Source organism: Papaver somniferum, chromosome 8 (assembly GCF_003573695.1).
Source record: "Papaver somniferum cultivar HN1 chromosome 8, ASM357369v1, whole genome shotgun sequence".
Classification (NCBI taxonomy): Eukaryota; Viridiplantae; Streptophyta; class Magnoliopsida; order Ranunculales; family Papaveraceae; genus Papaver; species Papaver somniferum.
The window spans coordinates 96,043,807-96,058,440 of record NC_039365.1 but is presented as its reverse complement, the minus strand read 5'-3'; positions in this window follow the sequence as shown (position 1 = coordinate 96,058,440).

Genomic DNA, 14,634 nt, shown 5'->3' with positions numbered 1-14,634 from the left:
TTGATAGTTAGTTTATGAGTTGATGTTCATCTAGAGAATGAAGAAGAAGAAGATGAGCAACTAAATAACACAATTTTTTTAGAGCAGTTGCTGCAAAGGTTGACTATACATAACGGAAATCCTAATGAAAGAACAATTAAGTATCTGAAAACAAGGTTAAACGTTATCACTTCAGACGTGAAAGTATATGTATCGACACAGAGATCCTTATATCTATGGAGGGCACCAATACCTTCGGAAATCGTAAGAAACTTACTGGTTACCTATCCAACAATTTTTTGTGTATGTGTACCGAATTGTTGAATAATTTAATTGTAAATTGATATTGTTTTCTTTTTTTGTAGGAGCATTTTTCTTTGGAAAGTTGCGAAAAAAAGAAGGGGAAACCTTTTAGATTTTTTACCTGCTATGTGATTTTGAAAAACAGCTTCTCAGAGTATAACCCTTCCCCCTGTGAAGATTCATCCTCTGAGTCATCAGATGAAGAGTAAAGACTTTAAATAATTATAGGTTTTGTGGGTATATCTCTTTGTAAATCCCCACGAGACATAACTCGTCCAATAGGGTCACCTATTGGTTTAATGCTGGTTGCACGTGCTTAATGTAATCGTTAATCATATGAATATGAAAATAACTATTATTATTTATTGTAGAAGCACATTACATCATGTTCATCACTTTTAAACTCTTACAACAACACATACTAATTATAAAAAAAACACATTACATTAATTGATATTCAAACTCTTGAGTAAACTAAAACATAACAAAATTTATTCAGCCCATGCCACCGTTTCACAGACAAGGCATGTCCAGTAACGTTTTCCATATGTTTTCTTTGCACTTGACCGGTGCATTTCCATAAAGAAATTACAACCCTCAGTTTCAGAGGGAATCCCCTTGCTGCATTCAAACTCCACATTTCCTTTTAGTTTGAAGTTCTTGCAGAGTTCGTCAATTTTTTCTTGTTTTATTGCATCTTTCATTGCATCCTCCAAACATTGTGCTTCTCCAGGACATTTAGCATACTCACATTCCAAATACCTTATCTTCTCCACTATCGACTCTTTTACCTTCCTAGTGCCGGTGCAACTACGTTGGGGACATTTTGTATATAGCCATGGGAATTGAAGCATACTATGATTATCCGTGAAACAACATGGACAAACCTCTTTTGCTTCCAGACATACTATTTGTTTTCCATTTCTACTCGAACTGTTAGAATACATGATTGAGGTTTATTTGAGAATGAATTGAGATTTATGTTGGTTAGAAAAAATGCTCTATATTTATAGAAAGAAATATATAGTTGTTGACACGATTTCTAAGAAATAGAGCCGTTGGACACGAGTTCTAAGAAATAGAGCCGTTGGGAACGAGTTCTAATAAGTATGGCTGTTGGGGACAATTCCTATATAAGGAAGATAACCCATTATTCTTTACAGCATCAATCTACCCATTCTTCTTTGTAGTATCAATCTTTAAGGTGAAAATCAAATCTAAACATCTATTCAATGGAAAATCAATCAACAACTACCAACTCAGTTAAAGATATTCTTAGAAGATGCAAGCGAACCACCCAATCAATTGCTGCAATGAAAAAAGATATATGCAAAATAGGAGATCAAGCTACTACGAATGCAACAACGTCTTCATCACCTACCAAATTTGCTAATGTGATAGATGAAGTGTTAAGCAAACGAAAATCCACAAAAGAAACCAAAGATTCATCATCGGCTGCGACAGAATACGAAGAAAAACTCAAGGCACAGAAACGAGGTCAAGAACAATTCCAACTGAGGAAAAGGTTAAATGATGTTGAAGAAGAGACAGAATGGATTAAAAACTTTTACCTTCTCAAGGATGATTTTCCAGAAGATCCTAAAGATCATATTATATTTTGGATTCAAGTTGGTCAGGGTCCTTTCGTTAAACCGACGGGCAAGAAACCACACTTTAATTATGAACCATCCCAAATTTATTCAAGGACAAATCATGTTAGGAAATTATGTATCAAGTACAATGAGTTTCTCCATAGGTACAGAAGGGACAGGTCCGCTGCACAATAGGCATATAAAGCCTGGAGAGGAGAACAGTTTTATCATATCGAAGCGGCATTGATCGTTGAATCTCACACCAAGAAAAATAATAACATGTAATGTATTCAGACCGCTGTTGTAATTTCTTTTTTACGTTATTAATGAATAGTAATTTAATGAAGTGATAATGAGGTTATTAATTTGAATATGATAATCGTTTCGTTACAACACATTCAAACCTTTTATTAATTCAAACAACAATTTAAATTAATTTAGACAATACTTTTAAAATTAAGTTAACAACAATACTAACTAAAACTTTAGGACTACACTTTTAATTTAAACCTAGACTAGAAATTAAAAAACTGAACTAAATAAAAGATAAAATAATTAAAGATGGATTATATCATCATCTTCTGAATCTTAAACGATGATTATATTCATCATGTTCAAAATCTCTTTTTGCTTGCGTCGATAATAATTTTTTTCGTTGGGAGCTAACCGACTAAGGTCAATATACATTATTGCATTGTCTTGATCTAAATGCATTTGTTGTTGATGCATTTGATTAGTATGTTGTTGAAGATTTTGCAAATTGAGTTGTTCTTCCATTTGATAACTCGGTTGTTGAGTATACCCCCAAATTGTTTGATATCGGTATTCTTGTTCCACTCTCATTTTTTTCCTTCATTGATCGTGTTTCCTTAAGTACTCCAAAATACTAGCACTTTGTTGATAGATCCAATCTTCTTCCATCTTAACCGAAGTTGTTCCCTCATCACCTTATCTAAATATACCTTGCTCACGATCCTTCTTCTGTCTGGCTAGCATTTTGGCTTTTTTTGTTCTTATAGGACGTGCATTATTTTATTTTTTTGAAGCAGGACATACATTATACTTGTACTTCCAACGAGTCTCTCCATTAGGAAGAACTTCAGTACCATCTTCGAGTGATACAAAGTTACGATGATTATTAAACAACTCACTGTTTTGGCTCACAGTGAGTTCATAATTATATCCAGGGACCTTTTCTCTAAACATTTCATAACATGCATCATACTTGAATGGTTGTCCTGTTTGTTTCTGAAATTGCTCCCGACCTTCTTTTGTCTGAAAAATTATGTAAGAAAAATTAAGTTTACTACTATTATCACCAACTATATGGAAAAACTTAACAAATTAACAGAACTTACCAAATCTTCGTGGTTCGCACCGCTTTTGGTTTGCCGATATATAGCGTTGAGAATGGACACGAATTCTTTGACATCTTTTTTTATATATTTCATCTTGGTAAGGCTCCCCAATCTCTTCCATTTGGATTGTCGTTGCGTTCGACAAAAATTTGGTGAATACGTATCCAAAACATAGCGGTTTTTTGTCCCGAACCCACAATTTCATCCATACTCACATAAATAAAGGAAGCAGTAAGATCAATCTCTTCCTGTTGAACAAAATTATTAACCATTTTGAATAAAACTAAATTATAAAAACTTAGTAAGAAGAAGAGAAATCAAAGAGGTATAGATAAGAAGATAAATAAGAAATCAATTGATGTAAGAAGAAGAAATTGATTTGGTATGATTTGAGTAGAGAACTAGAGTGGTATTTATGTAGGATTTTGAAAAAATGACCGTCGGGATCCGACGGTGGAGAAGATAGAGCCGTTATTAACGATGGATGGTTAGGATCGGGTGTGGGAGAGGTGTAAACAAAAAAAGGTCAAACAAATATTTTCTCCGAAACGGCTGCTCAGTAGCCGTGTAAAAATATATGGCTACTCAGTAGCCGTATCAACGGTAATACAACTACTCAGTATTCGTAAAGCGCAAATTTATACGGATACTGAGTAGCCGTGTGATTTCCCTTCCCTACAAGAGGGATCAGATGTGATCCTCCAAGTAGGGAAAGGGAGGGATATCCCTACGCATGTAGGTATATGGAAGACCATAGCACTTGGATTTTGGAGTTTTTGAGGGATATTGAGGGATAGGGAAGGAATAGAGGGCACCATAGTGCTAGCTCTAAGAATTATCCGTCGCGGAATAATCTGCAACAAACTTATCGTCAGAATTCTAAAAACGGCTGCTTTGCTGGTGAGTTTCACATTTTTAAGGAGGAAATCATTTTCTTTAGCAAATCATTCTTATGAGAAGATACCATATATATTTCTTTTGACCCACAAGATAAAATTATAAAAATGAGGTGAGAATTAATTATCAATTTACAATTAGATGACAGTTAGAAATTTATCCAGTTCGTTCCCTGGTGACTTATCTGGCGCGAAAATTTCAAACATTTTTGTTCCCTCCGCAATTATCTGAATCAGAAACCTATTTTATCTTCAATGATGCTATGATGTTTTTAGGTTAACTTGTCTGTTCATTCTTGAAACACTAAATTAAGAACAATTCATTCTAATCAAGTCAACCTGACCATTAAATATAATGATTCTCTAAAATTCTCAGCCCAACAAGGTTTCTGTAGCAAAACAACGGTCTTCTACATCGTGTGTCACTTCGATTCATTAAAACATTTGTTTATGAAATTTCATAAGCTCTCCTTAGTAGTTCATCGTTTTCAATTGATGAACGCCGTGAATTCTAATGCTCAACTACACAATCTATCATAGTCCGAGACATCACTATAAATAGACTATAAATCAAGACTTATAGTTTTGATCACTAACATTGACAAACAAGCTTGAGATAGAAACGCTTGCGAGTTCGACCGAGCAGTGCTCTAACACAAACCATGTAAGATGTTACTCGGCGATTTTCACATGATCATCTTTTGACTTTCGCCAAGAATATAAGATGAACTTGGTTGAAGCGAAAGCTTACCAACACATATTTCGATAAATATGTAAGCGAGTTAAACTCATCTCGAAATCTCAAATGTGCATAATCGAATACTATATAGTAATACGACCTTTGTCTCAATATAGGAGATAGAGTAAAAATATACTTTCCAAGTGATAGATGAATCTTAGTCTCCACATACCTTTTGTTGATGAAGTTCCACAAGGTCTCCTTAGTATTTCTTGTTCTTCAATTGATGAACTCCGTGAAGTCTAATGCTCAACTACACAATCTATCCTAGTACGAGACATCACTATAAGTAGACTAGAAATCAAGACTTATAGTTTTGATCACTAACATTGACAAACAAGCTTGAGATAGCTTGCGAGTTCGACCGAGCAGTGCTCTAACAATATGGATCTCTTCGGCCCAATTCAACAACCTACTGTTGCTGGGAAGAAGTATGTTTTAGTTATGGTAGATGACTACACCAAATTCACTTGGGTAGCATTTTTAGAACATAAGAATGAAACCATTGGTGAATTCAAGATTATTGTTAATAAAATCCAGGCCGAACAGGGTCGCAAGCTAGAAAAAATTAGAAGCGACCATGGAACTGAATTCAAGGACACTAAGGTGTTTGAATTTTGTGACAAACTGGGGATTATTCAACAATACTCACCGCCCATTACTCCACAAGAAAATGGAGTTGCATAAAGGAAAAATAGGAACATTCAAGAAATGGAAAGGGTTATGCTCCATAACAAAAACTTACAATTAAAGTTTTGGGGAGAAGTTGTTTTTACAACATGCTACTTGATCAACCGTGTCTATCTAAGGTCAAAGACCCTAGATACTCCTTATGAGTTGTGGTACTGTAAGAAACCCAACTTACATTATCTCAGAGTGTTAGGAAGTAAGTGCTACATTATTAAAGATCGAGAACAAAAAGGGAAATTAAATTCGAAAAGCAATGAAGGTATTTTTCTTGGATATGCATCTGACAGTCGCAGTTTTCGAGTTTTTAATCTCAGAACCCAGGTTATGATAAAATCAGCAAACGTCATCATTGATGATCTGAGCAATTCTCGTCATGATGACTCTCCCGCTGAATTGCCTCCAACGGAGACAATTGAGAAAGTCAAAGAAAACCCAGAATCAGTAGAAGTTGTTCCAACAATTGTTGATCCCGACGTTTCTACTGACGAGGAGAAAGGCCCTAGTAAGGCTATTCCTGTTGAACAAGAACGTGCTCCTCCATGTCACCTATGGGTTTAAAGGAATCATGATGCTAACAGTATTATTGGAGGAAAAGATTCTACGACTTAGACGAGAGGACAACTTCAAAATATTTGCAATTTTGGTTGTTATCTATCGCAAGTAGAACCTAAAAATATTGATAAAGCTCTTAGTGATCCATTTTGGGTGAATGCAATGCATGAAGAGTTAAATCTATTTCAAAGAAAAGATGTATGGGAGCTCGTACCTTGTCCCTCCAATATCAATACTGTTGGTACCAAATGGATATTCAAGAACAAGTCAGACGAATTTGGCACCATTGTCAGAAAAAAAGCAAGACTTGTCGCTTAGGGATATTCACATATTGAAGGAATCAACTTTGAAGAAACCTTTGCTCATGTGGCACGCCTTGAGTCCATTCATTTGTTATTAGCTCATGCTTGTTTTCTCAAGGTTAAGTTATTTCAAATGGACATAAAATCCGCCTTCCTAAACGGAAATTTAAAGGAAGAGGTCTATGTTTCTCTACCTAAAGGATTTGAAAGTCCAGACTTCCCAGATCATGTCCTCAAGCTCAAAAAGGCATTATATGGGTTAAAACAAGCACCTCGTGTCTGGTTCGAAAAACTAACTACTTCTCTTCTTAGGAAAGGTTTTTCGAGAGGTGGAACTGATAAAACATTGTTTACCAAATAGAGTGGGAAAGATGTAGTCATTGCTCAAGTTTATGTAGATGATATCATCTATGGATCAACATCCGAGAAACTTGCTAAAGAATTTCAAGTCTCCCTTGGAAGGGAAATTGAAATGAGCAATGTTGGTGAATTAAAATTCTTTTTAGTATTACAGATTCAACAACATAAGTAAGGAATTTACTTATCTCATGAAAAATATGCTAAGGTTACAAGGTTTGGTCTTGATAAGTCTACTCCAAAGCTGACTCCTATGCCCACCACCGGTAAACTACATAGAGATGATAAAGGGGATAATGTGGATCAAAAACTTTATCGATCTATCATAGGGAAGTCTTTGATATCTCACAACTACTAGACCTGATATTGCTCTTAGTGTTCGGTGTTGTGCTAGATTTCAGGGCAATCCAAAAGAATCTCATCTTGCAGCTGCAAAAAGGATCATGTGATACATTCAACACACTATCGGGTATGGTCTATCTTATACTTTTGATACTAACACTGATCTTACTGCCTATTCAGATGTTGATTAGGCAGGATGTGTGGAAGACAGAAAGAGTACATCTGGGGTTTCTACTATATAAGATTGAATCTTGTGGTTTGGCATATCAAGAAAAAAAATTTACAATCCCTTTCAACATGCGAAGCAGAATATATTGATGCAGGATCATGTTGTACTCAACTTGTATGGATGAAACAAATGCTTGCTGATTATGGAATTGACACTGAAGATCTTTTGTGATAACTCTCGTGCGATTCGCATCACTGAGAATCCTGTTTAGCACTCAATAACTAAGCACATAAACATCAGGTATCATTTTATTAGATATCTCTATAAAAATGGTATTATTAACATGGTATTTGTGCCCTCCGAACAAAAATTGGCTGATATACTCACCAAACCTCTAGATACTGCTACGTTTCAACACTTACGACAGTCTATTGGTGTTGTTTTGATTCATTAGATTACTATATTTTTCTTTCCACTGGATCTATCAATATCTTTTGGGCAATAAAAGCTTGGAGTTTCAGTGACGTGTTGTTTCAATTCCACATTTGTTTCTAGTAGTAGTAGTTTGTCTCTATTTAATATCAAATGTCCAAAGAAATCCTTTTTTTCTTGTAAAATAAGGTCGCTCTTGTTGTTCTTTCGGGAATGACATTTTATGGGGAAGAGTTCTTAATTGAACTTGTGCTTAATTTCCAAATCTTTGTGGGGAGTGCGGCTGTGGAATATTTTAGGAGTTATCTTGTATGTTTATAAACTCCTTGATGAATACACTAAGTTTCGACTATGTGAAATCATTGAAACAAAGTTGATATGTTCTCTTTTAGTCATGAATAATCTCTTTGAGAATTTCATTATATCCTGCTAGTTTTCGTACCTTTGCCAATTTATATTGACAAAAAAGTGGAGAATCATTTTGTAGTTCACACTACATACATATGGTTTACGGATCGTTATGTAAGGGGGAGTGGTTTTCATTATGAGATGAAGTATTGACTAAGGGGGAGTGATACATATCACCGTAGTATTATTGCCAAAGTTATGATACAATTGAACTTTGATGATGTGTAATAATACTATGACATTGTATAACAATAATCGAGAACATTTGTTTTCTTATTGTTATGGCTACGGATGTTTAACAACTATGATGCTGAGTTGAACACGTTCAGAATCACTGGAGTACTTGGAGAGATGAAGAATTCCAGGAATTTTGAAGAACCAAGGAAATCAAGCATTTGGATGAGAAGCTACAAAGTTTTTTATTTTATAATCCATATGTATTGATAGTTTTGTCACTAAAATTGACAAATGGGGAGATTGTTAGATCACTGCTCGGTCTAACTCGTAAGCGTTGCTATCTCAAGCTTGTCTGTCAAGTTTAATTGTCAAAACTATAAGTCTTGATGTCTATTCTACTTATAGTTATGTCTCGGATTAGGATAGAATGTGTAGTTGAGCTTTAGACTTCACGACGTTCATCGATTGAAGATGAAGATCTACTAAGGGGAGCTTGGAGGAAATTCATCAACAAAATGTATGTGGAGACTTGAACTCATCTATCACCCAGAAGTCTATTATATTCTATATCCTATTGAGACTAAGTCGTATAGCTATATAGACTTTTACATTATACACATTTGATATTTCGAGCTGAGTTTAACTCGCTTATATCTTTCTCGAAATATGTGTTGGAAAGATTTTTTCTTTAACTAAGTTCATCATTATTCTTGACGAAAGTCAAAAGATGATCATGTGAAAATCGCCTGATAACATCTTACATGATTTGTGTGAGACAGTCATTTGATGTAGACTCGGAATATTTCGTATTGATCATTCGATCAATTTAAAATTGCTTATAAGCTAATAGTTTGTGTGAGAAAGTTATTGTCGTCTTCTAAGAATGTTTCAAGGATTGAAATGGGAGTTTAGAAAAATTATTATCTGGATATAGCACAGTATGCATACCCGTATGCAAACTATTGTAAGAGTAATTCAGGTCCGGGAACCAAGTATGCTTTTAACTGTCAAAGTCCGGGAAGTAAGTTTGCGTACCCTTTTGCAAACTGTTTCACCTGAGTTCGGTCTGAAACGACAGTATGCGTACCCGTTTGCGAACTCTCGGAAAGGATCAAGTCCGGAACTTAAGTTTGCGTACTTGTTTGCAAACTTATGTGGTTAAGTTCTAAAATCGGTTAAATATGATTTCATACTCATGAAAAAATACATTTATAAATTAAATGCAATCTTTGCAAACCGTGGCTAAAATGTTCATGATCCGATTCTTTTGAATCAATCCGATTTTGCTTCAATCTTATATACTTCTATGAGAATATAAATAATTGAACAACTCTATGAGTAACATAATTAGATTCATCTGATTATCATTTGATCTATAAGTGTTAATATGAACATGGTTAACACAAAAGTGTTCATGTGGATAACTTCGGTTAACTATTATTGAGCCAACTCAATATGCACATTTAGGTACGGTTACCCATATCTAAATGAAAGTATATTTCATTTGTGTATAACAATCTAAGACCATCTAATGGTGGAAAGATATTAGCTTGAATCTTAAATCAGGTTTCATCCAACGGTGAATATTGATTGCTTTGTCTCAAAGTTATCAAACCATGATTCGAAGACTATATAAGGGAGAATTCTAGTAACTGGGAAATATAATCCCCACACCTCATATGTGATACTAGTTGCGACTAGAGTCGATTCTCCTTTCACCTAGATTTTTCCTAAAACCATTACAGGTTAAGGACTTAAAGATTTCATTGGGATTCTGAAGCCAGACCCAAATATTTTCTCTGTAGTTGTCTGTTCTGATCTTACTTGTTGTATCGTATTGAGTATTATCTTCTCTAAGATTTTCTCGAGATTTATCTCTGATAGGTAAGATATAAAAAGTAATCACAAAGCTCTTCGTCTCATTCTTTGTGATTCCATAATAACTTGTTGCACTACCATATAGTTAAGTTATTGTGAGGTGATTGATATTTTTAGGTTGTTCTTCGGGAATATAAGATCGTATTGTCAGTTGGTTCCTGTTCACCTTGATTTATCAAAAGACGGAACAAAAACTTCATAGGTATTTCTATGGGAGACAGATTTATCTATCAGAATATACTTTTCTGTGGGAGACAGATTTGTTTGTCAAGTCTTCGACTTTAGGTCGTAGAAACTCTTAGTTGTGGGTGAGATCAGCTAAGGGAATCAAGTGCGTAGAGTCCTGCTGGGATTCAGATACGTAAGAAACACGACTGTACCTTGATCAGTGTGAGATTGATTAGGGCTCAACTACATTCTAGTCTGAAATTAACTTGTAGTATGCTAGAGTCTGTAGCGGCTTAATACAGTGTGGTGTTCAAATCTGGACTAGGTCCTGGGGGTTTTCTGCATTTGCGGTTTCCTCGTTAACAAAACTTATGGTGTCTATGTTATTTCTTTTCTGCATTATATTTGCTTATATAATTGAAATATCACAGGTTGTGCGTAGTTCATCAATTGGTAAATCCAACCTTTGGTTGTTGATTAAAATTGATTGACACTTGAACATTGGTCTTTGGTACCGTTCAAGTTGTTTCTCATAATAATCAGGCTTCGGATTTTATCTGTTTGATTTGCTGATTACATTGAGAAACAGGGATATAACTCTTGATATATTTTCCTTGATTGAGTCTGACTGTCTAGTTGATTCTCTTGGAATTATATTGGAGTTAGTCCATACAGATTGCCTAACGAAATATTGGGTGTGGTTATTAGACCCCCGCTTTTTCAGCTTAGTTTGTAAGTGTACAAAGTACATATAAAAGAACCAATACATGAACATAATGCCATGGTTTTCAAACCAAGTTCACATATCTTAACGCATTAAAAATCCAGGGACTTTAGTTCGCAAACGAAACTGAGTTCGTGAGTATAGACAATTTAGTTTGCGTACAGAGTATGTGAACAAATTGTCATACTTACCGATTTTAGAACATAACCACCGAGTTCGCAAACTCATTTTACGAACTACCGTTCCGGACCTTGCCTAGTTTTACCGTCCGCAAACCATAGTTTCAGACCCATACAGATAAACTCGTTTGCCAACAAGAATTCCAGACCCAACTGTGCTTCGCATACACGCATATTGTGAAGTATCCAGACTTTGGTAGTAGTTCTAAAACTCCCATTAATCGATTTGAAACATCCGTAGAAGACAACAATGGTAATCTTACACATACCACTAGCTTCAAGTAATTTTTAAATGATTATTTGATCAATACGAAACATCCCAAGATAACATCAAATGATTGTCTCACAAAGATCATATAAGATGTTCAAGGTAATTTTCACATGATCATCTTGACTTAATATTTAGTTTCCAACAAATAAGTTGTTTATAACATAAGTTTTCAAGTAGATGATGAAGCATTCTAAACTTTAAATTCATATTTCAAGAATTATATAAACGAGATAAACTCGACTCGAAATTTCAAATGTTTATAACATAAAGTCTATATACATATACAAATTAGTCTCATTAGAAGATATAATTGAATAGAATTCTGAGTGATAGATAATTTTTAGTAGATCATTGAAGTTATACTAAAACGACACACTTGTACCCTAATCCGAGACATAGCTATAAGTGGACTAGAAATCAATATATAGTTTTTATCAACTAAACTTGGCAAACAAGTTTGAGATAGCAACACTTGCGAATTCGACCGAGCAATGCTCTAACAATTTGCATGCCATTTAAATTAACAATCAAACTCTCTTGGTCTTACAGATGAAATTGAAGTCCCATCAGTGGACAATAACTGTTAATGTGATTTAGCCATTAATATATTCATTTTATTTGGAAATAAAAAAGTAGAACAATTAGGTCATATTTTTAAGAAACTTGGCGTACATTTTAAAGAATAACAGGTGAATCAGAAGATATAATTGGACGACCGAAGGGAATTCTTTTATATGATGACAATGGGGGAATGGAATGTATGCACGTTTTTGCGTATTTCAATTTTTTTATTATTTTAATGTTTTCAAATTTAAGCCACATTTCTTTACATTAAAGCGAAAATAATAACATTAAATATTTAACTTACTGTTTAGCTGTAAAATGTCTCTCAGGCTTGATGTAGTTTAAAAGATATTAAGAAAAAAAAAGAGTTTGGATGGTTGCAAAATACTTGAAAGTGTAACAAAAAGCTTTTAGCAACCATTTGACTTCTTGAATTTCATATTCCTTCAAATCTAACTCAAATTCCTTCGAATTGGAACCAAAATCTTTCAATTGCACCATAAACTAATTGCAACCCACTCATAATGATTACAATATATTTAAATTACCAATGATTTTGACGAAATTCGGAAATATAATTGAAAAAGTTCCAATCTGTGGGCGCCTCCTGACAGTTGCACGATCATCTAAATCTAACCATATATAAGTGTTAGTTTCAAGAGATGGGCAGCTACTTGATTAACATTAGAAACCCCGATCCTAAAAAAACTGTAAATAGTTTAGAGCTTAGTAGTATGGTTTTATTCCTCAAAGAAATCATGGGTTTTATTCCAATTCTCTCAAGTATCAATTGTTGTTTTTTTTGATAAAAATGAGTTAAAGCTTTTTGGATATTTAACTGATAACGTTGTAAACCTTGAAGAAACAAAAATAAATTTAAATGCTTATATCGGCGAAGGTGGCGATGGAGATATATTAGTGGTACTACGGTACCATACGAAATCCTTCCACTGGTAACAAGAACGGATACGTGGTGTTCCTTTCTTAAAAGCTTGCTCATAAGAACACGAAGCATCTTAGCTCTAACTGGTATGTCTAGCTTAAGAAATGATTTCACGGCTAAGGAATACGCGGTTCTTGAAGAAGATACAGATCAATGACTTATAAAAATGTGAAGATCAACGTGAAAGGAGAGAGTACCAAATACACCACCAAAATTTCCGTTCGGCAAACTGTATGGACAAAACCTGATACAACCATAAGTATGTCAACAGTAAAAACCCCATGAATAAGATTTCAAATAGAGTTTCCATCTTTCTCTTCCACAATCAATATATATATATATAGACCAAAAGCCTGTATACTTGATTGTGTGGAAGAGTTCTTAGACAATTTCAAAAATTAATATCGAAGATTAATCTAGTATGTAGCCAATCTGTACAAGATCCGAATTCTAACTAGTACGAGACTTGTAATTTATCTCTCAAGATATGAATTCCACATGAATAACTCCTATATGATCTTAATCAGTAAGGGCTTAGACAAGCTAGATTGATTATGTACTACTTGTGATATTCCTATTATAAAGATAAACGATATAATGCAGATAAAGAAATAACACATGACATTATAATTTTGTTAATGAGCAAAACTGTACTGGCATATAAACCCTAATATCTCATCCATCTTTGAACGCCACATTGTATTAAACCTCTACAAACACTAGCCTACTATCAGATTTCGGATTGGACTTTAGTTGAGACCAAATTAACCCCCCCAATTCAGATTCAGTCGTGCACTTGCATGTTTCTGAACTCAATGTGGTTACACGGACTTGATTCCCTTAGATGACATCCTTTACATCCTAAGAGCTACTTCAACCTCAATGAAGACTTTTGATACCTATTTACCTCCAATGGATAAGCCTATTGATTTCCCTTTCTGAAAAATAGGGGGTAAAAAATACACCACCGAATTTTAATCCGGAAACCTGTATGAAAAACTTGTCGTAATCATTTGCACATATCAACAATATAGATCCGACCGATACCTGATATGAAGACAAGTTTAACTTGGACGATCTCATAAATCAAAATCCAAGTAATTACCTAATATGTACCCGAACCGTAATATGGACCAAATTTAAACATCGACAAGTTTTGTAATCTTTCTTTCAATATACAAATTCTCAAGAATAAAACTTGTGGGTTCTATACAGTTGTTTGAGGGTGAAAACGGTTTCTGCTAATTTCGGTAATTTCGGGTGTGTGGGTGAGAAACGAGTCTAAACCTAAACAATATACTGTAAGGGAGTACTTTAGATTCAAGAGATCAATCTGTACAAATCCGGCCTAAACCAAGAAATGGTCATTCCAGACTTGCTTCGGTCATAAAGAGAAGGAGAAGGGTTGGTTTTAGGGAGGGAAGCGAAGAGAGTGTTGAGACCAGAATAGTTGATTCTGGAAGAATAGTTGTTTTGTGACTTGCATCAGAAAGTCGGAAGATAACATATGGGAAATCTAGAAAACATTTTCTGAGTGTTGTATGTTCCTGACCAGAACTTGTTGTTCGGTGGAAATAGGTAAGACCTATTTATACAAGTCGAAGTGAAACG